General features: G+C 39.8%; 1 pseudogene across 1 annotated transcript; it reads right to left on the reverse strand.

Moving 5' to 3' along the window:
* Positions 1 to 3,007: 3,007 nt before the first annotated feature.
* On the reverse strand, positions 3,008 to 3,285 carry LOC309978126 (large ribosomal subunit protein eL43-like; annotated as a pseudogene). The gene has a single exon. The product of its transcript is annotated as a large ribosomal subunit protein eL43-like (transcript).
* Between the last annotated feature and the right edge of the window lie 22,662 nt (positions 3,286 to 25,947).

Here is a 25,947-nt window from a genome sequence, read left to right on the forward strand (position 1 = left end):
CTCTTTGTTGCAGTGCATGGGCTTCTCATTGTGGTGGCTTCTCTTGTTGCGGAGCACGGGCTCTAGGCACACGGGCTTCAGTAGTTGTGGTGCACAGGCTTTGTTGCTCTGTGGCATGTGGGATCTTCCCGGACCAGGGCTTGAACCCATGTCCCCTGCATCGGCAGGCAGACTCTCAACCACTGCACCACCAGGGAAGCCCATGGAACTCTGATATTTTTTAAAAACAACTATAAAGGACATTATTGGGGCTATTGGGGAAATTTGAATGTGGACTATGTATTAGATGATGATAGTGTATCAGTACCAGTTTCCTGTGCATGATAATGGTATTGAGGTTATGTAGGAGAATGTCCTTGTTCTTAGGAGACACGTGCTGAGTATTTAGGGATGAAGTGTCACAAATGGGTCAGCAAAAATAATGTGCATATGTGTGTATGCACGTGCATGCACATGAGAGTGTGTGTAGAGGGAGAGAAAGAAAGCAAATGTGGCAAACACTGACAATTGGTGAATTTAGGTAAACAGTATATGGGTATTCATTACACTACTAAAATTATCCATAGGCTTGAATTTTTTTAAATTAAAAGTTTTAAATGGGGCTTCCCTGGTGGCGCAGTGGTTGAGAGTCCGCCTGCCGATGCAGGGGACACGGGTTCGTGCCCCGATCCGGGAAGATCCCACATGCCGTGGAGCGGCTGGGCCCGTGAGCCATGGCCGCTGAGCCTGCGCGTCCGGAGCCTGTGCTCCGCAACGGGAGAGGCCACAACAGTGAGAGGCCGGCGTTCCGCAAAAAAAAAAAAAAAAAAAAAGTTTTAAATGATCACCCTCTTATAGATGATATCTCACTTTTTCTACTTAACCCTGTAATCCATCTGGAATTTACTTTGGTGTTTGAAATGTGATATTATATATATTATGTATATAAATAATTTGAAGTTTTGTCAAAATACAAATCAGTCGGCCTAATACAATTTGTAAGGCCAACTGGCCCGAGGCAGGGGAACACAATCAGATTCACAGGTTGCATCAGACCGAAACTCTCCGGACCACCCAGTTCCAGAAACTGACCTGGAGACTTTCGGACCACCCAGTTCCAGGAAATGACCTGGGGACTTTGCACCCAGCCCAGCCTTCCCGCCTTTCGAGGGGCGGGACTAACGATCCCCCAGGATACCCGAAAAGACCACCAAATAAGGAATACCCTGTGCCCTCCCAGATTCACCACACCCCTTTCCCTTCTTCCCCTATAAAATCTTGCCCAACCCTCGCCCGGGTGCGACTTCTCTGGCCCCTTTCTCTGGGACCAGTGAACCTCGCCCCGGAGTGCTCCCTAATAAAGCTCACTTGAAGCTTTCCTCTGTTTCGCGGTGCCGTTTGTTAAGATCCGACCTTACACAATTCATTGGTCATTTTTTCTCGACTGTCTGATTATGTCTACTTTATCATGTAGTAAATTCTCAAATATAGTAGCATATAGCTCTGGATTCTCTATTTTTCACTGATCTATGTCTGCTTTTATGCCAGCACATTAAATTTAGTTTTTAATTTAAAAATTACAAAAGCAAAACATGTAAGACAGAAAATAAAAATCCACTTCCACCCACTGTGAGATCTCCACTGTTAACAGTTTGGTTTGCTTTCTTCTAGATTCCGTGCCTATACAAGAAAATATACACATAATTTAAATACAGACAGCTTTTTTTTTAGTTAATTAATTAATTAATTTTTGGCTGTGTTGGGTCTTCCTTGCTGTGCGCGGGCTTCCTCTAGTTGCGGCGAGCGGGGGCTACTCTTCGTTGAGGTGCACGGGCTTCTCATTGTGGTGGCTTCTCTTGTTGCAGAGCACGGGCTCTAGGCGAGTGGGCTTCAGTCGTTGCAGCACGCGGGCTCAGTCGTTGTGGCACACAGGCTCTAGAGCACAGTCTCAGTAGTTGTGGCACATGGGCTTAGTTGCTCTGCGGCATGTGGAGTCTTCCCCAACCAGGACTCGAACCCGTGTCCCCTGCATTGGTAGGCGGATTCTTAACCACTGCGCCACCAGGGAAGTCCCCAGATAGCCTTTTAAAATACAAATATGATTATACTATACATGTTCTTCTGGGGTTTTTTTCTTGAAAATATATTTTGAACTGCTTTCCAGATCAGTATTCATGGGCCCCCCTCACTTTTTAAAATGGCTGCCTAGTGTTCCACAGTAGGGGTGGCCCATAATTTATTTAACCAGTCTCCTATTTATGCACATTTATGTGGTTTCTAGTTTCTTTTCCCAGCACATTTTAAATAATGGGTGCTTTACCATATTTTAACATTTGTTAAGGCAAAACTTACTCCTTTTACAAAGTACTCCAAGCAGTTTATTTTTCAAAGTGAGACAGTCATTTCACAGTCATTTCTGCTATCTTGCTTGTTTTGAAAATGAGATTTTGTTCCAAAGCGATTGATCTACCAAGGCGACAATTTTAGCAGAAATCCCACTTTTGAAGCCATCCTGCCTATAGAGAGGGTGCATTCTGATTTGCTCTCTGTGAGGGTGGCCTAGGTTGCCCGACCAGGTGAGTTAAGTCTCTCTAATTCAGGGCAGAGAATTAAAGAAAATTAAAAGGCCCACTTGACTGCAGCTCTAAAGTCATGTCCACTCAACAGTTTCATCAGTAAGAATGCTGACATTTTAATCTCCATTTACTGGTCTCCTATGCCTTATTTCTCAGTTGGTTAGAAATTATGAAGGGGGAAAAGGAAGCATTATGTATTGACTCCTTTAAAACCTTAACATCCACTACTCAGGTAGTGTTAATCTCTTGTTCTTCTGGTTTTGTTTGTTTGTTTTTGTTTTTTCCAACAAAAATTAGAAGGATTTTAATATCCAAGTCTTCTTTTAGAAAGCAAAATTAATGCAATGCAAATAAGAACATTTAACTAATAAAATTAACAACAAACCAAAGTAATTTTGTTACATAAATTAACCATTTATTATAGGCTAGCAACATTTCAAAAGGTGGTGCTTCTACTGGTCCTTCAATTCCTTCAGACTTCTGATGGCAGGCTTTACTGTGACAGCAGAAATGGTGGTGTGGTCCAAACACCACCAGCTACCGTTTTCATGCAGGAACCATAGTGCCAAATGCCCATAGCTCATCTCTTCATCTTGGTTTTGCCACCGAAGGAGCAAGTGTACTTTGCGTGCTGGCTGATTTCAATTTTCTTCACCATTTTCCTGAGGGAAGCACCGTAACGGGTCCCGTATTTACCCACGATTCCGACCTTCTTGGTGTGTTTAGCCATGTCGCCAAAACCTAGGTCCGAGCCCAGAGAGCTTTTTCTTCTGTTTATATATCTAACATAGTACTTCTTCTATAAAAGAATAATCGTATTCAGGGACTTCCCTGGCAGTCCAGTGGTTAAGACTCCATGCTTCCCATGCAGGAGGTTCAGGTGTTCGATCCCTGGTTGGGAAACTAAGCTCCCACATGCCACATGGCCAAAAAAAAGAATAATCGTGTTCATATTTTTCGTATCCCCCACTAGGCAGGCCTTCTCAAGTATAAAGATCATTTTATTCTTCTAACCCCAGCACCTGGTATCTTGCTAAGTTGCTGGTCTTTATGAGGAAAGAAAAAGGATATTTCCTTTTGAATTACCTTTGAAATAAAAGCTTCTCAAAAACGGTTTTCGAAATTTCATTAGATTCCATCCACTAGTTGCTCATCTATATGCTTACTTATTAGCCTTTTAATAAGCTCTTAATATTAGGAATGCTAACTCTAATGAAAACCATATTGCCCCGCATCTAGATTATGTCTCCTTAATTACAGGTTCTGCAAGTTTGCCTCATGGAGGGGAGCCCGTATGATTCAATGACCTTTGAACTAGATAAGAGAAAATGCACCCAAAGGTGGATGCTAGAGTTGGATGAACCAGCTCCTGATGAACGGGCAAAAGTATGCAGTTTCAGAGCTGAGAGCAGCGTGGGAAGAGAGAGCCCAAAAAGAAAGCAATAAGAAGGCACAGATATACTAAAGTGTAAAAATGGAGGTGATTATAAAGGTATCTGGAAACAGTTGCTTGGAATCTGTGTGCTCATATGTTGAGACATAATATCATAGTTGGATGAACCTGGAAGACCACAGCAATACAAGGTTCCTGCTTTGACATCTCTTACAGTGTGGTCCCATAGAAAGAGAAAATTAGTAGTCTAAAGTACATGATATGGATGCTTTGATTTAAACATCTTCTCAGGATGGGAATTCATAGTTAGATGTCAAAGAAAGGGCCAGATGAAAGGTTCTACAAGGGTTTCATTGTAGGGTAGTGGATAGTGGTGTTATTGCAGTCCAGAAATGAATCCCCCGGTTTTCAGATTAAAAACACAAGTTTAAAAAAAATCTTTTAATTGAGGTACAATTGACATAACATTATATTCGTTTCAGGTGTACAATGTAATGATACAACATTTGTATGTATTGCAAAATGATCACCACAATAAATCCAAGTTAACATCCATCACCACACACAGTAACAAAATTTTTTTTTCTTGTGATGAGAACTTTCAAGATCCACTCTCCTACTTTCAAATATGCAATACAGTATTATTAACTATAGTCACCATGCTGTACATTACATCCCATGACTTAGTCATTTTATAACTGGAAGTTTTACCTTTTGATCCCCTTCATGCATAAAAACAAGTCATTTTAAATTATTTTACTCAAAAGAGAACCAGTCAATAGGGTCAACCTCACTAGAGCTTGACTTATAACAGAATGCCACTTATAATTTAACAATTGATATCAATTTTTCTGCCACATTTATCTCCCCTTGTCTTCTGTTCTTGAAGGTAAATTGATTTAGTCATAGAATTAAGGGAAAAAGGAATGAATTTTTAATGTAACTTTTATTGCATTTTTCCATTATAGAATACGTGCTCATTGTAGAAAATTTAGAAAATACAAAAATACATAAAGAAGAAAAATTTAAAATTATTCATAACTCCCAAACCCTAAGAAAACCATTATTAATATTTTTGAGTATTTCCTTCCAGTCTTTTTCAGCATATGTTTATACGATTAGAATCACACTAAATATTATATCCTGCACTTTTATTCATATTGTAAAACTTTCTCCCGTTGTATGGACTGAACTGTGTTCCTCCAAAATTCACATGTTAAAGCCTTAACTCCCAGGACCTCAGAATGTTACTCTATTTGGAGATAGGGCCTTTCAAGTTAAAATGAGGCCATCAGGGTGGGCCCTAATCCAATCTGACTAGTATTCTTATAAGAGGAAATTTGGACACACCAGGGATGGGTGCACACTGAAAAATAAAGTCATGTGAGAACACAGCAAGAATGTGGTCATCTGCAAGCCAAGGAGAGAGGCTTTCAGAGGTTTCAGAGGTTTTCAGAGGCTTTCAGAGGTTTCAGAAGAAACCAGACTTGCCAACACCTTGATTTTGGACTTCTAGCCTCTAGAACTATGATAAAATAAAAATCTATTGTTTAAGCTGCCCAGTCTGTGGTATTTTGTTATGGCAGCTCTAGTAAACTATTACCCTTAGCATTGAACATTCTTCAAAATCTACTGTAATATCCTTTTGAAGTATTCTGAAATAACTATTATGGTAAATTGATGTTGTTCTCAAATTCTCACTATTATAAAGAATGCTTCAATGAATAGGAAATTGGATATTCTTAGATATATTTTTCATCAAATAAGAATAGTTGGATTAACTCCTGTACTGTACTCTGGAGAAAATTATGTCTGCTCTCAAGGTCAAGCCTGGTGATATACTCACAAATTCTTACTTTTGGTTCCATTATTTCTATTCTTCTCATGGAATACCAACTTTCTGGCAACCTCAAACAGATTATATTGATAATACAATTAAATGAATTCATTTTCTTTACATCGGTTACATTCCAGACTTGAGGATTAGCCTTTGATACCCTCTGTTAGATCTGAGAATTACTCTGAGCTCTTCCTTAGGTTAGGGAAGATATTCAGGTTTCCCTGATAAAAATTTAGGGAATGTCCTTGCCTCGTAAGTAATACACTACGCTCAGAGGGTGTCAGTTCTTGATTCCACTCCCAACTCTTGGGGGTTCGCTATCACAAAGTAGGAAATAAGCACTGATGTAGATATCAGAAAGAGGAGGAGCTGGCAATAATTCCCTACCCTGTGAAATGTATTTAGCCTATTCTACCTGTGACTCAGGTACTCAGGCTCCATTAGTTTCTGCCATGAGAGTGTCTTTGTGATATTGTGATTTGGTCTTTGCCTCCTTTCTTGAACAGAGATCCTAAAATCCTTGGAATTCCCTAAAAGAGGAGCGCAATCAAGGTGTCTTTTGTTATGTTAATGAGTGACTTTTGGACCTAGCCTAAGAATGGGGGCTGGTTGCCAGGAGAAACAACTTTCAGTCCCACCCTCTGACCTTGGGGGAGGGGAAGGTTCTGGAGGGTGAATCAATCACCAATGGCCAATGATTTAATCAACCATGTCTATGTAATGAAGCTGCCATAAAAACCTCCCCAAAAAGGGAATTTCCTGGCAGTCCAGTGGTTAGGACTTGGCGCTTTCACTGCCGAGGGCCTGGGTTCAATCTCTGGTCGGGGAACTAAGATCCCGCAAGCTGTGTGGTGCGGTTAAAAAAAAAAAAAAAAAGCCCCAACAGACGGAGGTTTGAAGAGCTTCTGGGGTCTGGGTGCTCTCAGAGAGGGCACGGAATCTCTGTGCCCTTTCTTCATACCCTATGTATTTCTTCCATCGGGCTGTTCCTGAGTTGTACCTTTTTATAATAGACTGGTAATCTAGTAAGTAAAATATTTCTCTGAGTTCTGTGAACTACTCTAGCAAGTAATTAAAACCAAGGAGTGGGTTTTGGAACCTCCATTCTATAGCTGGCCGTTCAGAAGCACAGGTGACAACCTGGACTTGGAATTGATGTCTGAAGTTGGAGGCGGGGCAGTCTTGTAGGACTGAGCCTGTGGGATCTGATGTTATCTCCAGGTACATAGTGTCAGAACTGTGTTGAATTTAGGACACCCAGCTAGTGTCTGAGAATTGCTTGGTGGTGTGGGAAAAACAACACGTGTGCGTGTTGTAACTGGGTGCAGAATTATAGTCTTGAACTAAATGTACCTGTCAAGCACAGCTAGGTCAGGAAAGGGGCCACCATAAGCTGCAATGGACATAGGGAGGCCTATGATCATAACTCTATCCCTAAGTGACAGAATAGGGGCAGAATTCACCTTAGAGGGGGCTTGAAATTTTCATGGAGACCTCAAATCGTATCTTCCTTCAACTTCTTCTGTTTAAGTCCTATGAAGCATTTCCTGTTATTCATCACCTCTTCTTTCATTTTATTCATACAACAAAAAGAATTATTGAGCTTCTATTACATGTCAGGCACCGCACTAAGACATGAAAAGTCAAGGTCCCTGTCTTTGAGGAGTTCATAGTCTAGCAGGGAAAGATGAGCGTGTAAGCAGATAATTACAACACGCTGTAATAATGCTATTACACAGTAAGTCCCCTACATACAAACGAGTTCCGTTCCGAGAGCGCATTCGTAAGTCCAACAAAGTTAGCCTAGGTACCCAACTAACACAACCGGCAACATAGTACAATACTGTAATAGGTTTATAATACTTTTCACACAAATAATACATAAAAAACAAACAAACACAAAAATAAAGAAAACATTTTTAATCTTACCTTGAAAAGTACAGTAGTCCAGTACAACAGCTGGCATACAGGGGCTGGCATCGAGCAAACAGGCAAGAAGGGTTACTGACTGGAGGAGGGAGAGGAGGTGGGAGATGGTAGAGCTGAAGGATTGTCAGCAACAGGAGACAGAGGGCAAGCTGCAATTTCACTCACGCCTGACATTGATGGCATGCACGTTCACATCTTTGAAAGTTCACAACTTGAAGGTTCGTATGCAGGGGACTTACTGTATCTCAAAAGAAAGAACAATCCACAGTGTATTAGGGGAAAAGGACAGAGAAAAGCCATCCAGGAAGAACTCACAGAAGAGGAGATAAAACCTATCAAATAATCTACATGCTAGAACACTGATTCCAAACCAAGAAGGTGGGATTTAATGGTAATAAATACTTAAATGTCATATATTCAATTTTAAAACTTGACTTTGAAGGAATAAGATGGAGTAAACTGGCTTAAAATGATATGAAGAAAACCTGGAAGCTCTAAATGGGTCAACAATTTAAGTAAATCAGTTTTCTGTTGCTGTGTAACAAATGACCGCAAATTTAGCAACTTAAAACAATCCCATTTATTACTGCATAGTTTCTGTGGGTCAGGAGTCCCAGCACAGATTGGCTAGGTCTCTGCTTAGGATCCCAGTAGGCTGAAATCAAGGTATAGGCCAGGACTGGGGCCTCATCTGGAACTTGGGATGCTCTTCCAAACTCACATAGTTGGCAGAATTCAGTTTCTTATGGTTGTGGGACTGAGACTCTCAGCTCCTAGAGGCCACCAGCAGTTCCCTGCTACATGGCCCTCTCCATAGGCAGTTTATTTCCTAGCAGTTTGCTTCTTCAAAGCTAGCAGGAGAGTTTCTCTCATTCTAGTTTGCTGAGATAGAGTCTTATATAACCTAATGTAATCATGAGAGTGACATACCATCACCTTTGCCATATTCTATGGATTAAAAGCAAGTCACAGGTTCTACCTGCACTCAGGGGAGGGGATTATACAGGATGTGACAAATTGGGGGTCATTTTAGGGTATGTCCACCCCAGTAAGGCAGGTACTAAATATTATAAGAGAAGCACAGTATCCATCTTGTTCATTCAAACCACATTTACAGACAACCTACAATGGGCAAGGAGCTATGTTAGGCACTGGAGATGCAGACATGAAGAAAAATCGTCCCTATTCTGTAGAACAAATAGGTAGCTATCTAGAAACAAATAAGTTGGATTCATAGATATATCTTGTACCAAAATACAATAAAATAAATTCCATATGGATAAAAAAACTTAAATATAAAATGAAACCATAACAGTACTAGGAAAAATCCTACACATCTTTTTTTTTTTTTAATCTCAGAGCAGGGAGGGGAGGTGCAGCAGGAAAAAACTACTGCAAGTCCTTAAGGCCCTTGCCCAGCTAGCCTGTAGGGCAGAGGTTCCACACTGGCAAGCCTAGAAGACCAGAGGCTACCAGCCCTTTTCAGTGCCCAGCTCATAAAACAGGGGTGTCACTCCAAGAGGCCACTGTCCCTGACCTGATCTCCAGAGTAGAGGCTCAGAGACTTAGCTCAGGAGGAGAGGCAGTTCTCAAGAGGTATAAAAAATCCATTTTGTTGTGCAGTGGAGGCTAACACAACATTGTAAAGCAACCATACTCCAATAAAAATTAATTAAAGAAAATAAAGGTGGTTGAAGCACACACACACACACACACACACAAATCCACAGGTAACATCATACTTAATGGTGAAAAACTGAATGCTTTCCCCCTATAATCAGGAACAAGACAAAGATGTCTACTCTCACTACTTACATTCAACATTGGAAGTTTGAGCTAGAGCAATTAGGCAAGGAAAAGAAACAAGATGCATGCAGATTGGAAACAGTCACTATTTGCAGATGACATGATGTTGCATATAGAAAATCCCAAGAAATCCACTAAAAACCAACAGAACTAATAAGTGAGTTCAGCTGGGTTTCAGGGTACAAAATCAATATATAAAAGTCAATTGTATTTCTATACAGGAGCAATAAACAAACCAAAAATGAAATAAAAAAGTAACTCCATTTATTTATAACAGCATCAAAAAGAATAAAATACTTATAATACATTTATTAAAAGAAGTACAAAACTTACATTCTGAAAACTACAAAATATTGTTGACAGAAATCAAAGAAGATGTTAAAAAATGGAAAGCCAGGGGCTTCCCTGGTGGTGCAGTGGTTGAGGGTCCGCCTGCCGATGCAGGGGGTGCGGGTTCATGCCTCGGTCCGGGGAGATCCCACGTGCCACGGAGCGGCTGGGCCCGTGTGCCGTGGCTGCTGGGCCTGCGCGTCCGGAGCCTGTGCTCCGCGACGGGAGAGGCTGCAGCGGTGAGAGGCCCGCGTACCGCAAAAAAAAAAAAAAAAAAAAAAACCAACAAAAAAGAAAGCTATCCCATGCTAATGAACCAGAAGGCTTGACATTAAGATGGCAATACTCTCCAAATTTATCTATGGATATAAGGCAATACTCATCAAAATTCCAATGGGCTTCTTTGCAAAAACTGACAAGCTGATTCTAAAGCTCATATGGAAACTCAAGAGACCCAGAATAGTAAAAATCATCTTTAAAAAGAAGCACAAAGTTAGAAGACTCACACTTTCCAATTTCAAAACTTACTACAAAGCTACAGTAATCAAGAGAGTGTGATACTGGCATAAGGACAGATATATAACTCAATGGAATAGAATTGAGAGTCCAGAAATAAACCTTCACATTTACGGTTAACTGATTTTTGACAAGGGTGCCAAGATAATTCAATGGGAGACAGAATAATCTTTTCAACAAATTATGTTGGGACAACTAGATAGTCACTTGCAAAAGAATGACTTTGGATGCCTATCTCACACCATACACAAAAATTACCTCAAAATGGATCAAAGATCTAAATATAAAAGCCAAAACTATAAAATTCTCATAAGAAAACATAGGTGTAAATCTTCATGACCTTGGAGTCAGCAATGGATTTTCGATATGACACCAAAAGCACAAGCAACAGAATTAATAGATAAATTGGATTTCATCAAAGTTAAAAACTTTTGTTCTTCAAATGACACCTTGAAGAAAGTGAAATGACAACCCATAAAATAGGGGGAAATATTTGCAAATCATTTATCTGATAAAAGATTTGTGTCTAGAATATATAACGAAGTCTTACAATTCAATAATAAAAAGATAACCACTTCGCATCCACTAAGACGACTATTTTAAAATTTAAAAAAAAAACAGAAAATAACAAGTGTTGTTGTGCCTTGCTGGTGGGAATGTAAAACGGTACAGTTGCTGTGGAAAACAGTATGGTGATTCCTAAAAAATTTAAACATAGAATTACTATATGATCCAGCAATTTCACTTCTGAGTATATACCCAAAAGAACTGAAAGCAGGGACTTGAGCAGGTATTTGTACACCTATGTTCATAGCAGTATTATTTACAATAGCCAAAAAGGTGGAACAACTCAAGTGTCCATTGACAAATGAATGGATAAACAAAATGTGGTATATACATACAATGGACTATTATTCCACCTTAAAAAGGAAGGAAATATTGACATGTGCTACAACATAGATAAACCTTAAAGACATCATGCTAGAGGAAATAAGCCAGTCACAAAAGGACAAATATTATATGATTCCATTTATATGAGGTTCCTAGAGTAGTCAAATGAATAGAGACATAGAGTAGAATGGTACTTTCTAGGGGATGGGGAGAGGTGAGAATGGAGAGTTATTATTTAATAGGTACAGAGTTTTAGCTGGGGAAGATGAGAAAGTTCTGGCAATGGGTGGTGGTGGTGGTTGTACAACACTGTGAACATACTTTATGCCACAGAACTGTACGCTTTAAAATGGTTAAAATGGTAAATTTTATGTTATGTATATTTTACAACAATAAAAAATAAGATAAATAACTCAGTTTTAAAATGGGCAAAGGATCTAAATAGACATTTCTCCAATGAAGATATGCAAATGGCCAAAAAGAACATGACAAGATACTCAACATCACTAGCCATCAGGAAAACGCAAATCAAAACCACAGTAAGGGGCTTCCCTGGTGGTGCAGTGGTTAGGAATCCACCTGCCAATGCAGGGGACACGGGTTCGAGCCCTGGTCCAGGAAGATCCCACATACCGCGGAGCAAGTAAGCCCGGGTGCCACAACTACTGAGCCTGTACTCTGCAGCCAGCGAGCCACAACTACTGAGCCCACGTGCCACAACTACTGAAGCCCGCGTGCCTAGAGCCTGCACTCTGCAACAAGAGAAGCCACCGCAATAAGAAGCCTGTGTACCTCAATGAAGAGCAGCCCCCGCTCGCTGCAATAAGAGAACCCACTGCAATAAGAAGCCCGCGCACTGCAACGAAGACCCAACGCAGCCAAAAATAAAAATAAATAAATAAAATAAATTTATTTTAAAAAAAAACACACTGGCAGTCCAGTGGTTAAGACTCCACACTTCCACTGCAGGGGCCGTGGGTTCGATCCCTGAAAAAAAAAAACCCACAGTAATATACCACTTCACACCCACTAGAATGATCAAAAAGACAGATAATAACAAGTATTGGTGAAGATGTAGATTAATTGGAAGCCTCATACATTGCTGGTGGGAATGTAAAATGGTGCAGTCTTTGTGGAAAACAGTCTTGGCAATTTCTCCAAAGGTTAAACATAGAATTACTATATGACCCAGCAAATGTACACCTAGATATATACCCAAGAGAAATGAAAACATATGTCCACAAAAAAACTTGTACACAAATATTGATAGCAGCATTATTTATAATAGCCAAAAAATAGAAACAAATGTCTATCAATTGATGAATGGAAAAATAAAATGTGGTATGTCCATACAGTCAAATATTATTTCTCATTATAAAGAAATGAAGTACTAAAAAAAATACTAAAAGAAAGAAAAAGAAATGAAGCACTGCCACATGTTATTACATGAACCTTGAAAACTGTATGCTAAGAGAAAGAAGACAGTCACAAAAGAGCATACACTGTATGATTCCATTTATATGAAATATCTAGAATAGGCACATTTATAGATATGGAAAATATATTAGTGGCTGCCAGGGGCTGGGAGGGTTGAGAGGAATGAGGAATGACTGCTAAACTCTGTGAATATACTAAAACCCATTTAAATAGGTGAATTGTATGGTACATGAATTATAGCTCAATAAAGCTTTTTTTTTAATATACAAGTGAATTTTTGTGTGTGTGTGTGTGTGTGGTACACGGGCCTCTCACTGCTGTGGTCTCTCCCGTTGCAGAGCACAGGCTCCGGACGCGCAGGCTCAGCGGCCATGGCTCACGGGCCCAGCCTCTCCGCGGCATGTGGGATCTTCCCGGATCGGGGCACGAACCCGCATCCCCTGCATCGGCAGGAGGACTCTCAACCACTGCGCCACCAGGGAAGCCCCAAGTGAATTTTTTTTAATGAGGGAGATCTTTAGGTTTGTAGATGTATACAAACATATATATATATCTAATAGAATAGATGCAGATACATACATAGATCTCCAATACATATGGTTAAGTGAATAAAGATGTAAGACAGCATATAAGATTACATCATTTCTCTAAAAAAGAAGAAAAATTATATACATATATAATATATATATGCACAGTTGCTGTTATATACATAGTTTATCTCTACTGCTTTTCTCAACTGGGGTTCAGAGATTAAAGCCCTATAGAACATTATTTGTGTGAATATTTTCTTAATTTTCCCAAGAACTGTACATAACTAATGCCATTCTAGATGCACGGGTGATAAGTTTATTCATTACATACAACGGATGCCTTAGGGCAGGGGTCCCCAATCCCTGAGCCATGGACCGCTATGGGTCCTTGGCCTGTTAGGAACCAGGCTGCACAGCAGGAAATGAGCGGCAGGTGAGCGAGCGAAGCTTCATCTGTATTTACAGCCGCTCCCCATTGCTCACATTACCGCCTGAGTTCCAACTCCTGTCAACATAATGGTGAGTTGTATAATTATTTCATTATATATTACAATGCAATAATAATAGAAATAAAGTGCACAATAAATGTAATGCGCTTGAATCATCCTGAAACCATCCCCACCCCTGGTCTGTAGAAAAACTGTCTTGCATGAAACCGGTCCCTGGTGACAAAAAGGTTGGGGACCACTGCCTTAGGGCATTAGGGCTGGGCTGCAAAGGGTGTGTATGCAGAAACTGAAAACCCTGGTTCCCACTGGGATGGGAATGGGAGGGAAATTTTTCCTGGTATGACCTTTTATAACTTTTGAATCTTGAACCAAAAAAGAAATATTAATAGGGACTTCCCTGGTGGTCCATTGGTTGGGACTTTGTCTTCCAGTGTGGCAGGGGGTGGGGTGGGGGGGCGGGGTGCAGGTTCAATCTCTGGTCAGGGATCTGGGATCCCACATGCCTTGCGGCTAGAAAACCGAAAGGTAAAAAAAGTGGAGGCAATATTGTAACAAGATCAACAGAGACTTTAAAAATGGTCAACATCAAAAAAATCTTAAAAAAAGAAATATTAATAAAAATTTTAAGTTAAGTTTATGAAAAAAGGAAGAAAATAAAGTTAACTAAAGCTGGATATAGAATTAATGAAGTATACATTTTTCTCACAATACAGTAGATCCTAAAGCATGTTTACTAGCTGAGGGCAAAAATCTGTGATGAAGATAAAAAAGTTTAAGAGATAAGAAAGAGAAGGAATAATATTGGCCAAGTCAGGACCCTGTAGAGATGGGAGGATATAGGACGCCGAGCACAGGCAGAAGATTATTGGCTTTCACAAAGGGAGGTAAACAGGAAAGGCTGAGCACAAATTTTGTAACTATATTTTGAAGTAGAAGAGCTGGTATTTGGCTTCAATTTTCTTTATTAAGGGGAGGCAAGAACATCTTCAAAATGGGAGGGAATGGAGACGGAGCAGGCAACCTGAGAAGAGAGGTGAGGGAAGGTTTGAAACAGCATTTATGGGGAATGGGAGCAAAATCTAGCTAGTAATAGTGAAAGGATTGCTAGGTCACTAGAACTACTGAACTTAAATAAAATGAATCTAAAATGGGCAGATGGGAAAGGAGCCACGAACAATAGTCAAATATGTGATGGTTTGCCACATAAAAAAAGGTCAGAATTAGGAAACCTTCTAGCTCTAAGATTCTGTGATTTGCTCCATACTACTGTTATCTTCCCAAACAGACTATAAGCATTCACTGGCTGGTGAATGAATCTGCATAAGGACTGAAAGCAGACCACCACTGGAGTGATGGGGGTTAGAATGTAGTAGATTAAAGGGTGAATGAAAGGGGAGGAAAGGAAGACAATAAATACAGACTGCTCTTTTTAAAAGCAGAGCTATGAAGGAAGAGAGAAAAATAAATTGAACTAAAGAGAAATGCAGAATTCAGGAAGGGCACAGTGATAATATCTAATAGCATTTCATCGATTCAAAAATGCACATTTCTGGACTTCCCTGGTGGCGCAGTGGTTGAGAGTCCGCCTGCCGATGCAGGGGACGCGGGTTCGTGCCCCGGTCCGGGAGGATCCCACATGCCGTGGAGCGGCTGGGCCCGTGAGCCATGGCCGCTGAGCCTGCGCATCCAGAGCCTGTGCTCTGCAACGGGAGAGGCCACAACGGTGAGAGGCCCGCGTACCGCAAAAAAAATAAAATAAAAAAAATTTTTAAATGCACATTTCTTCATGTTTTTAACATTTCTGAAATTGGCATGCAGTTTATAATTAATGGAATGTCACAATTGCTGTTGGCCAGGCAGCAGTTGTGATATAATTGTCATTGCCTGACACCTTCTGGTAAGATCGAGAAAGTACCAGCATCAAAACTTGCAGAATGGTTGTCAGCGACGTGGAAGAAAACCCTGGACAAAAGTAGAATACTTCTTTCCCCCCACCAGAAATACTGTATTGCCAATATCCTTAATGACAAAGAATAATATTGTGAGGAAAATCCAGAACATATTGACTGAGCCAAAAAGTAATTCAGAAGACTCAGATTCCAAATGTGAAGATGTTTTAGAAATACCTTAACCAATTTTCATTTCAGAGTTCTTTGTAACATATGTACAAGAGTTATAGATGATAAAAATCCATTTCTAAACAAGTCTTAAAGAACGCTCCCAATAATTATAAAGTATAAATTATAAAAGCTAAAATAGTATTGTGTTATAATTTATTTGGCTGTATTTTTTCTTTCTTTTTTGTTTATTTAATTTTTTATTGAAGTATAGTTGATTTACAATGTTGTGTTAGTTTCTGGTGTACAGCAAAGTGAATTTTTTTTCTTTCTTAGTGGTGCATAAAACAAGGGTATGTCTTATAGTCAATGCTGTTTCAGATTAGATGAAATACAAGTTCTACATCTTGAATTAGAGTACCATACTAGTAGGTGTAAAAAAAAAAGCTCAATTATAGGGCATTAAAAAATGTATTCAGGCTTCCCTGGTGGCTCAGTGGTTGAGAGTCCGCCTGCCGATGCAGGAGACACGGGTTTGTGCCCCGGTCCGGGAAGATCCCACATGCCGTGGAGTGGCTGGGCCCGTGAGCCATGGCCACTGGGCCTGCGCGTCTGGAGCCTGTGCTCCGCAACGGGAGAGGCCACAACAGTGAGAGGCCCGCGTACCGCAAAAAAAAAAAAAAAAAAAAAAAAGTATTCATTCATTTATTCAAGAAATATTTACTTAGAGTTTACTACGTGCCAGGCACTGGATGCTGGATATACAGTGGTGAATAAGACAGACATTGTCTTCACTCTCACTGAGTTTAAGTGCTAGATAAGACAGCAGTTCCCAAACTGGTCCCTCAAAATTAGTTCCTTAAGATACTCCAAGAAAAAAAATAGTTCTGTGATCAGATTAGTTTGGGAAATGCTGCACACTAAATTCACTTTTTCACAATGTACATTATCACACTAAAGGCTTTTTAAGCTTTTGTTTCACTCTGCACATCCCAAACTTATTAATTATGTAAACCCAGAGTCAGAATTGTGATGCATAATATAAAATGAACTCGTACAAATCAACTTAAAAAAGACAGACAATATGGGCGAAGGACATCAACAGGCAATTCACAGAAGAAATTGGTTAATGACTAATACATCCGAAAAAATACTCAACCTCACTCATATTTAAGAAATACAAATTAAAACAATGAGAGAGCATACTTCTGCCCATTTGAGTGGCAAAAATGGAAAATGATAAATGACAAATAGTGTTGTGAAGATGTGGGGGGAGGATACTCTCATTCACTGATAGTTGGAGTGTGATGTGGGTCTATGTTTTAAGAGTACAATTTGGCAATATCTACCAAATTTACTTTATGAATTTATCCTACAGAAATACTTGCATGGGTGCCCAAAGATGTATGTACAAAGGATGTCTACTGCAGCATTGTCTGAATAGTGAAAACACTGGAAAGAACCCAAATGCCCATCAATTGGACCTTTAATAAACTATATTACATCTACACAAAGGTCTACCATGAAGCCATTATAAAGATAAGAGAGTTCTAATTGAAGATATCTGAGTAAAGATGTGTGCTTATCTCTTCCCTTTTGACATCCATTAAAATGATAATAAAGGAATAAGGCCTTAACAGTGAAAAAAATGGGCTTAACGAATTTCTGGAAGATTGGAAATGTGTCAACTGATGAAACAGAATGGAACAAGGCAATGTACCTGGCAGAATCCCAGAAAGGCTCCTATTTCAGAGCTGGCAAGTATTCAAGGTCAAACTAAGAAGGGAGTCTGAAAACTATGGGCTGAATTGAAAGCCTGTCTATGAAACAAATGTCCTCACTGGTTCCCCATGATCTCCCCACCCATCATCCTCACATTCAGCATAGTTCACCCAATCTTTACCTCCCAGCAAAAAAAGAAAAGAAAAGGAAGAAAAAGAAAGAATGAATGAACGAAACAAAGCAAGCAAAGAGAGAAAGGAAGAAAGAAAAGAGAGAAACAAAAAGAAAAAATAAAAGAAGACGAGGACTCAGTAGAAATAAAATAAACACCTGGAGAAAACTAAAGGGTAGTATAGGTTTTGGTGCTCCAGTGCAAATGCAAACGCTTCTTAATCTGGCATTTGGGGTCCCCCCGCCTAAAGGCAACTTCCAAACACAAGTCTAAATAGAAGGCTGCTAGTCACAAGCCCTGACCAGTTACAAAGACGTCTAGTCCAATCCCTTATTTAGAGGAGAGAACTAGTAAGAAAATGGATCTACATACATAAAGCAGAAAAACCTATATCAACTGCCTATTCTTTCATTTATAAATATGAAGAGACAATTAAAGACCATCAGACATATGAAGAAAAACAGCATTATGAAAAGAAAGGCCAAGAGAAGCAAGCAGAATTAACCCCAGAGGAAACAGATAATTCAGAGAAGAGAAGATTTTAAGGGCCTACTAAGACCAAAGGGGAAAAAAGACCCATACTTAGACACTATATCATTTTATACCATCAGAAATAGAGAAAATTATAAATGCTTCCAGAAAGAAAAAGCAGGTTACCTGTAAAGAAACAAAAATCAGGTTTCTCATTAGCAACACTGGATGTTAGAATAACTCTCTAAAATTCTGAGGGAAAATTATTCTGAACCTAGAATTTAAAACCTAGCCAAATCACCAATCAAGTATGAGTACAAAAAGATATTTTCAGAAATGTAAAGATTCAAAAGAATAACTCCTGCACAGCCTTTCTTAGTTTGTTACTCTAAGATGTACTTCAACAAAACCAGGGTAAATCCCAGAAAGAAAAAGACATGGGAAACAAGAAATAGGAGACTTAACTCATGAATCCAGTGACAAAAACCCTCTAGGATGACAACTGGGAAGTAGGCCTGGAAAGCAATCAGTCCAATTTAGAATAAGAAACCAGAGTGCTACAGAAAGAATGTCTTCAAGAAGAATGAAATTGATTCCAAGTGATGGATAAATTAAGAAGCTAGAAAATATTAATGATTAGAAAAAGTGATCTCTTTCCTCAAAAAGAAAATATAAAAGGCAATTAGAAAATCCAGGAAAAACAAACAAAACTATACAGGAGAATAATAACAGAAATATGAAGCATTCCTGGTTATATGGTGGACTAGGTATCTGAACAAAACCTCCGACAGAAAACCACTTAAGACACTGGATAAAACATAAAGCACCTTATTAAAAGCATCAAAGAACTGGTAAGATAAAAAGAATTAATAAGATAAAAGGGAACCCATATAGACATGTGATGCACTGAAGCTGTTTTGCCCTGGGAGCATTTGCAAAACCTGGTGACCTTCAGCTAAAACATTTGTGGACTCCTAGGTCCCTCCAAGGTGGGGAGTCTAAAAAAAGCCTTCTTCCTGTACCCCTGGATTTTAGCTTTCTGAAAGAATGCTCTTTTACCCTACTCCTCGAAAAACTCCCACAAATAATTTCCTGAGGAAAATGAGCAGCTCACTCTCAGAAATGAGTAAAACACACCTCTCTCACCAGAAAGCCTATTTTTTTTTTTCCTGTTTAATTTTTTTTTTTTTGTGGTACGCGGGCCTCTCACTGCTGCGGCCTCTCCCGTCGCAGAGCACAGGCTCCGGACGCGCAGGCCCGGCGGCCATGGCCCACGGGCCCAGCCGCTCCGCGGCACGCGGGATCCTCCCGGACCGGGGCACGAACCCGTGTCCCCTGCATCGGCAGGTGGACTCTCAACCACTGCGCCACCAGGGAAGCCCAGCCTATTTTTTTAATATTGAAAATACCAATTTTGACAAGAATGTGGAGTGATAATTACTGATAATTACTAATGGCAGTGTAAATTGGTATAATCACTTTGGAAAACTATTTGGTAGTATCTAATAAAGCTAAACATGCATTTACTTTACAACTCAGCAATTCTACTTCTTAGGTAAACATTCAACAGAAATTAATGTATATATCCATCAGAAGACATGTATAAGAACACTCATAGCAGCTTTATTAATAAAAGTCAAACATTACCAATCCACCAACAGGAGAATAAATGAATAAACAGTGGCATATCCATACAAAGGAATATACTTAGCATTAAAAAGGAACAAACTATTGATACAGGCAACAACATAATGAATCTCAAAAACATTACACTGAGCAAAAGAATCCAGACACAAAAAAGTATACATACTGTTGATTCCATTTATATGCCATTCTGGAAAAGGCAAATCTATAGTAACAGGAAGCAAATAAATGGTTGTCTGGTGCCATGAGTGAGAAGGATTGACTGGGAAGGAGCACAAGGGAACTTTCTGGGATGATAAAAATGTTTTCTCTTGACAGTGGTGGTAGTTACACAGGTGTATTTATTTGCCAAAACTCATCAAACTATATGTGTAGAATAGGTACACTGTATTATATTTTATTTTATGTAAAATATTTCAGAAAGTTGATTAAAAACTTTAAAAACTTGTAAAAATGAGAGATATAATAATTGCAATTAAAACGTAATGGAGGGACTTCTCTGGTGGCACAGTGGTTAAGAATCCACCTGCCTATGCAGGGGACACGGGTTCGAGCCCAGGTCCAGGAAGATCCCACATGCTGAAGAGCAACTAAGCCCATGCGCCACAACTACCAAGCCTGCGCTCTAGAGTCCGCGAGCCACAACTACTGAGCCCACGTGTCACAACTACTGCAGCCCACATGCCTAGAGCCTGTGCTCTGCAACAAAGAGCAGCCACCACAATGAGAAGCCCACACACTGCAACAAAGAGTAGCCCCTGCTTGCTCCGCAACTAGAGAAAGCCTGAGCACAGCAACGATGACCCAAAGCAGCCAAAAATAAATAAATTTTTTTAAAAAAAGAAAAAAAACAAGGGACAGGGTGATTCTTGGAAGGTGGAAAAGAAAAAATAGGGACTTCCCTGGTGGCACAGTGGTTGAGAGTCCGCCTGCTGATGTAGGGGACACGGGTTCCTGCCCTGGTCCGGGAAGATCCCACATGCCACGGAGCGGCTAGGCCCGTGAGCCATGGCCGCTGAGCCTGCATATCCGGAGCCTGTGCTCCGCAACAGGAGGCCACAACAGTGAGAGGCCCGCGTACCACAAAAAAAAAAAAAAAAAAAATAGGATAGCCAAACCCAAAACCCATGGACAATATCTGCAACAAAACTAGGTAACAAGATACCCCCATGAACCTCAAAATATGAGGAAAGGGGACAAATTACCAGCACCTATAAGACATATGTGGGTTTCAGCAAAAGGAAGCAGAGGGAAGCAATGGGGCATCTAAAAGACAAGAGAATCCCTAAATAGCCAAAGTTACTCAGTGGAAAGCTCAGAGGGACAATTTAAGGACAGCAGCTAAAACTGGGAGAGATTTTGCACATGATTATAGCAGGGCAGTGGTAAGACCCAAAGAGGCTGGAACAATCTGGGCCTGGAGTAGTGTGAGCCCCATGAACTCTCAAAACTAACCAGCTAAAGCTCCATCCTAGGATAAAGCCCACACTGAGGAGAAACTTCTGGGAGTAGAATCCAAACTAAGCAGTGCAGCAATAGAAGGTCCAGATGAAAATAGGAGAGGGGAGCAGCACCATGATATCATTTGTTTTAATATTACACAAAAGCAACAGAAGAGGGAGCTCAAAAGCCATGAAATTTAAAAATCTACTCTAAATCCAACCTTCTTGTAAAATTTGAAAAAAAACAAAACTTTTCATGTAAAAATGAGCAGAAAAGGATCAAGGTTATATTTATTATAATGGAAAAAATAAGGCTTATAACATCCCTTGACAACAAAAACATGGCAGATAAATAACAAAATATGAAAACTATAACCTACTATTTTAAAACAAGTAAAAAGACATTAAGAAAATGATACGAGCTGTGAAAGAACAACATAATGCAGAATTAGAAAAACTCAAAAGTTAGGTGATAGAAATAAGGAAAGAATTGGAAATAAAAGAAAAAATCAGAAATGAATTCGAAACTAGAAGGAGCACAAGAGTGAATAAACGCAACACACAATGCCTTAAGAGAAAAAGAAAATGAAAAGAAGGAAAAAATTTAAAACTAAAAAGAAAAGAGAGATAGAAAATTTGAGGAAAAGTGACAAATTCAGAAGATAAAGAAAATCCAACATACATAAAGAAAACCAAAGCAAGGGAAAAAGAATGAATAATAAAGACCATAGGAAAGTTTTCTTGAAATAACTTTTGACACACTTGAAACAACATTTAATGAGGGAATTTGTGGGGCTTCCCTGGTGGCGCAGTGGTTGAGAGTCCACCTGCCGATGCAGGGTACACGGGTTCGTGCCCCGGTCTGGGAAGATGCCACATGCCGTGGAGCGGCTAGGCCTGTGAGCCTAGTGAGAGGCCCGCGTACCGCAAAAAAAAAAAAAAAAAAAAAAAAAGGGAATTTGTGTAACTGAGAAGATTAACCCAAAATGATCATATTGTAGTAAAATTACTGGACTTTAAGGAAAAAAATCTTATGTATCCAAGTAAAGAGAACAAGGGAAAGAAAATCAGCCAGTCATCAGATGTATTGACAGAAATGGTTTATGCCGGAAGAAAATTAATTTACATATTCAAGATATACAAGGAAAGAAAATGTGAGGTAAAGAGTTCATATCCAGCTAAACCGACTGGTGTGAGCTGAATTGTGTCCCCCCCCCCCCCCGCAGTGTTCTTATGTTGAAGCAGTATCTCAGAATGTGAACTATATTTGGAGGCAGGGCTTTTCAAGGTGATTAAGTTAAAATGGGGCCATCAGAGTGGGCCGTAATTCAATCCCACTGTCCTCATAAGAGGAAATTTGGACACAAAGAGAGGTACCAGGAATGTATATGCACATAGCAAAGATTATGCAAGGACACACTGAGAAGCTGGCCATCTGCAAGCCAAGGAGAAAGGCCTGAGAAGGAATCAAACCTGCCAACACCTAGGTTTTGGACTTCTAGCCTTTAGAACAGTGAGAAAATAAATTTCTGTTGTTTAATTCACCCAGTCTGTGATATTTTGTTACGGCAGCCCTAGCTAACTAATACACTGACTTTCTAGATTAGAGCCTACAAATATTATCAACATGTAATCACTCAGGAAAGATTGGTCTTGTGAACCCTATCTGAGGAATCTACTAGAGAATAAACTTCAGAAAACCAAAATAACTAGAAAGACACTGACATAAGGACTGGTAGTGAGCATTAAATAAATATAATAAACACACACACACTAAGATTCAATGAACGTTCTAAGTAAGAGCATAGAATATAATTGCTACAGAAGGGGGGTAAATGGAGAGATGATATGCAAAAGAAATGTTTAATTGTTTTTGTAATCATACTGGTGGTGGTAGTATTAATATTGTTATTCTGAGACAGTTGTGTATGTCAGTGGGACAAAGCAAATGAGTAATTATGTGATATTCTATTATTCCCTATATCTTTGGGAACCGAGATTCTCAAGTTTGAAAGAAAGGAGATTCAAATATAACACAGGAGTTAACTAAAATCCCGTAGGCCTGACTTTGAATTAAAATATCTGTGTGAACTCATGAGGCATTTTTTCTTAAAAGGCTTAGAAATAGTGACCAGCCCTGCACCTATGAGCACCACTAGTATCTAGACTGTGGCCTTGAAATACCATTTCCCACTGAAAAGAAACCAGGGCTTTTTGGAGAAGTGGCTGATTCCAGGTTTGGGGCAGGAAATGTGCAAGGTGAGTCCGAGATATCAAACATATTCAAATCCATGAGTTCATAATGATTTAATTTTTGTTTAAAAAATAAATAAAATCATACATATCAGCACTATGCAAAGGGCCCCTATAAATGTACAGCAAATAGTTAACAGAGCTTATCTCTTGGGACTAGGATTACAGAGAATTTTTCTTTCAAAGTCACAACTTTCTAGGTTGTCTGTTTAAAATTTAATGAGCACACATTACTTCTGTGATTAGTGAAAGCAGTGATTAAAGAAAAAAATTTAAAGACTGTGATAATCACATAGTTCTCAGGAATCAGTTTATAAAACGAAGCATTCTCATTGACGTAACCAAAATTGAGCAATGACTAACACTTGGCTTTGGTAAATGGTATGAATAAAGTTTCCTAATCTCACTTTTAGAATGTTGTTGTATTATTGTTCAAAATTCATAGTTTTGAATAGCTAGCAGACTATTGTTATCAATAAAAATTCATATACCCTCACAAATGGATTTCTGATCAGGTGGTTCAGTAGTTAAAAAAAAAAGTAGAACCCTGCTTTAAGTTTTAGCCATTTCTTCCCTTCTGCTTTGGTGGGATGTGAGGATCAAAGGGAAAAGCTTCACAGAAACATTCTTATCTTTCACCATTTAACCTATGTGCCATGGATCTCAAAAGTGGTCTCTAGACCAGCATGCGTAAATTCTCAGGCCCCATCCAGGCCTACAGATTCAAAATCTCTGGAAAGTGAGGCCCAGCAAGTTGTGTGTGTTTTTTTTTTAATTTATTAAATTTATTTATTTATTTTTGGCTGTGTTGGGTCTTCGTTGCTGCACATAGGCTTTCTCTAGTTGCGGTGAGCGGGGGCTACTCTTTGTTGCGGTGAGTGGGGACTACTCTTTGTTGCGTGCACAGGCTTCTCACTGCAGTGGCTTCTCTTGTTGCTGAGCACGGGCTCTAGGCTCACGGGCTTCAGTAGCTGTGGCACGCAGATTCAGCAGTTGTGGCTTGCGGGCTCTAGAGCACAGGCTTGGTAGTTGTGGCGCACGGGCTTAGTTGCTCTGCAGCATGTGGGATTTTCCCAGACCAGGGCTCGAACCCGTGTCCCCTGCATTGGCAGGCGGATTCTTAACCACTGCTCCACCAGGGAAGCCGAAGCTGTGTTTTAATAAGCCTTCTAGACAAGGTTACCAGATAAAATACAAAATGGCCCAGTTAATTTTGAATTTCAGATAAACAACAAATATTTTTTCCTATAAATATTTGCAATATTTGGTACATAATTATATTCAAATTAAAATTTAATGGGAGTCTTGTTTTTGTTTGTTTGGTTGGTTTTTATTATTTTTTCAACATCTGGCAACTTGACCTCCAAGTAATTCTGACCCATGCTAAAGTTTGAAAACCACAGGGGTAAAGGTAAGAACACGGGCCTTGGATTCTTGGATTCGGATAGATCTGACTCCACCATTTTGTTAATAATGGATGGAATCTCACAAATATGACTGGTATCTCCATGTGACAAAGGAGACCATGGGGGAGAGAGCCAACCAGCCTCAGGGACTGGAGTAAAGTTTGTTAGCAGAAAGGGCCTGGATTTTACCAGAAAGTTCAAAAACACCCTGAGTGACTGCTACTCTAGTGCCCATGGGGTGCGGTTCTCATACAAAGCATAACTTTAGCCTAAATGGGAGAAAGGGCTGGGGCGGGGTTGGGGGACCCAAGGAAGGGAAAAACAGAAATATACAAGAGAGGAAGGAGAATAAAGGGCACAGAAAAGGTCTATGACTTAGAACTGGCCAACGTCAACTTGTATTCATTTCAGCTTCTCTACCACTGACTTTGTAGGGAGAAAAGACTGGGGAAGAGTCCCTCTCTTTGAGTATAAAGAGGCTCCTGGGCAGCACCAGCCCTGTTCTGTGAGCCTCTAAAGCAATGATTCTCATCCAAGGGTGATTTTAACTGTCCACAATGTCTGGAGACATTTTTGACTGTCACCATGTGGTGGGGTGGGAGGGTGTGCTACTGACATCTAGTGGGTAGAGGCCAGAGATACTAGTGAACGTCTTATATGCATAGGACAGCCCCCCACAACAAAGAATTACCCAGCTGCAAGTATCAAATTTCAAGGCTGAGAAACCCTGCTCTAAAACAGGTCAGTGCCCAGAAAGAGCTACCCTCTTTGCCACAGCCTCACCCCCTTACCCCAAACCACAGACCTGCGTTTGCACTGCACCACATTTTATACATGCACATTCCCATAATGAGCAGGCTACTAAATTCTCTAAGCCTTTGTATCCAAATCTATACAATGTGGGTAAAATTATTTACCTCATAGGGTTATTGCGGGGATTAAATGAGGTAATTTAGCTCTTTAGGTTCAAACACTTATTGAGCACCGACACTATGTGCCGGGTGTTGAGGGTACAGAAACAGTCCTTGCTGTTAAGGATTTAAGTCTAGTGAGTTCTAAGGCCCAGAGTAGATTTTCAAACATAGGCTAATTTCCTTCACACTC

The sequence above is a fragment of the Leucopleurus acutus genome, assembly GCF_964270905.1.
Source record: "Leucopleurus acutus genome assembly, chromosome: X".
NCBI lineage: Eukaryota > Metazoa > Chordata > Mammalia > Artiodactyla > Delphinidae > Leucopleurus > Leucopleurus acutus.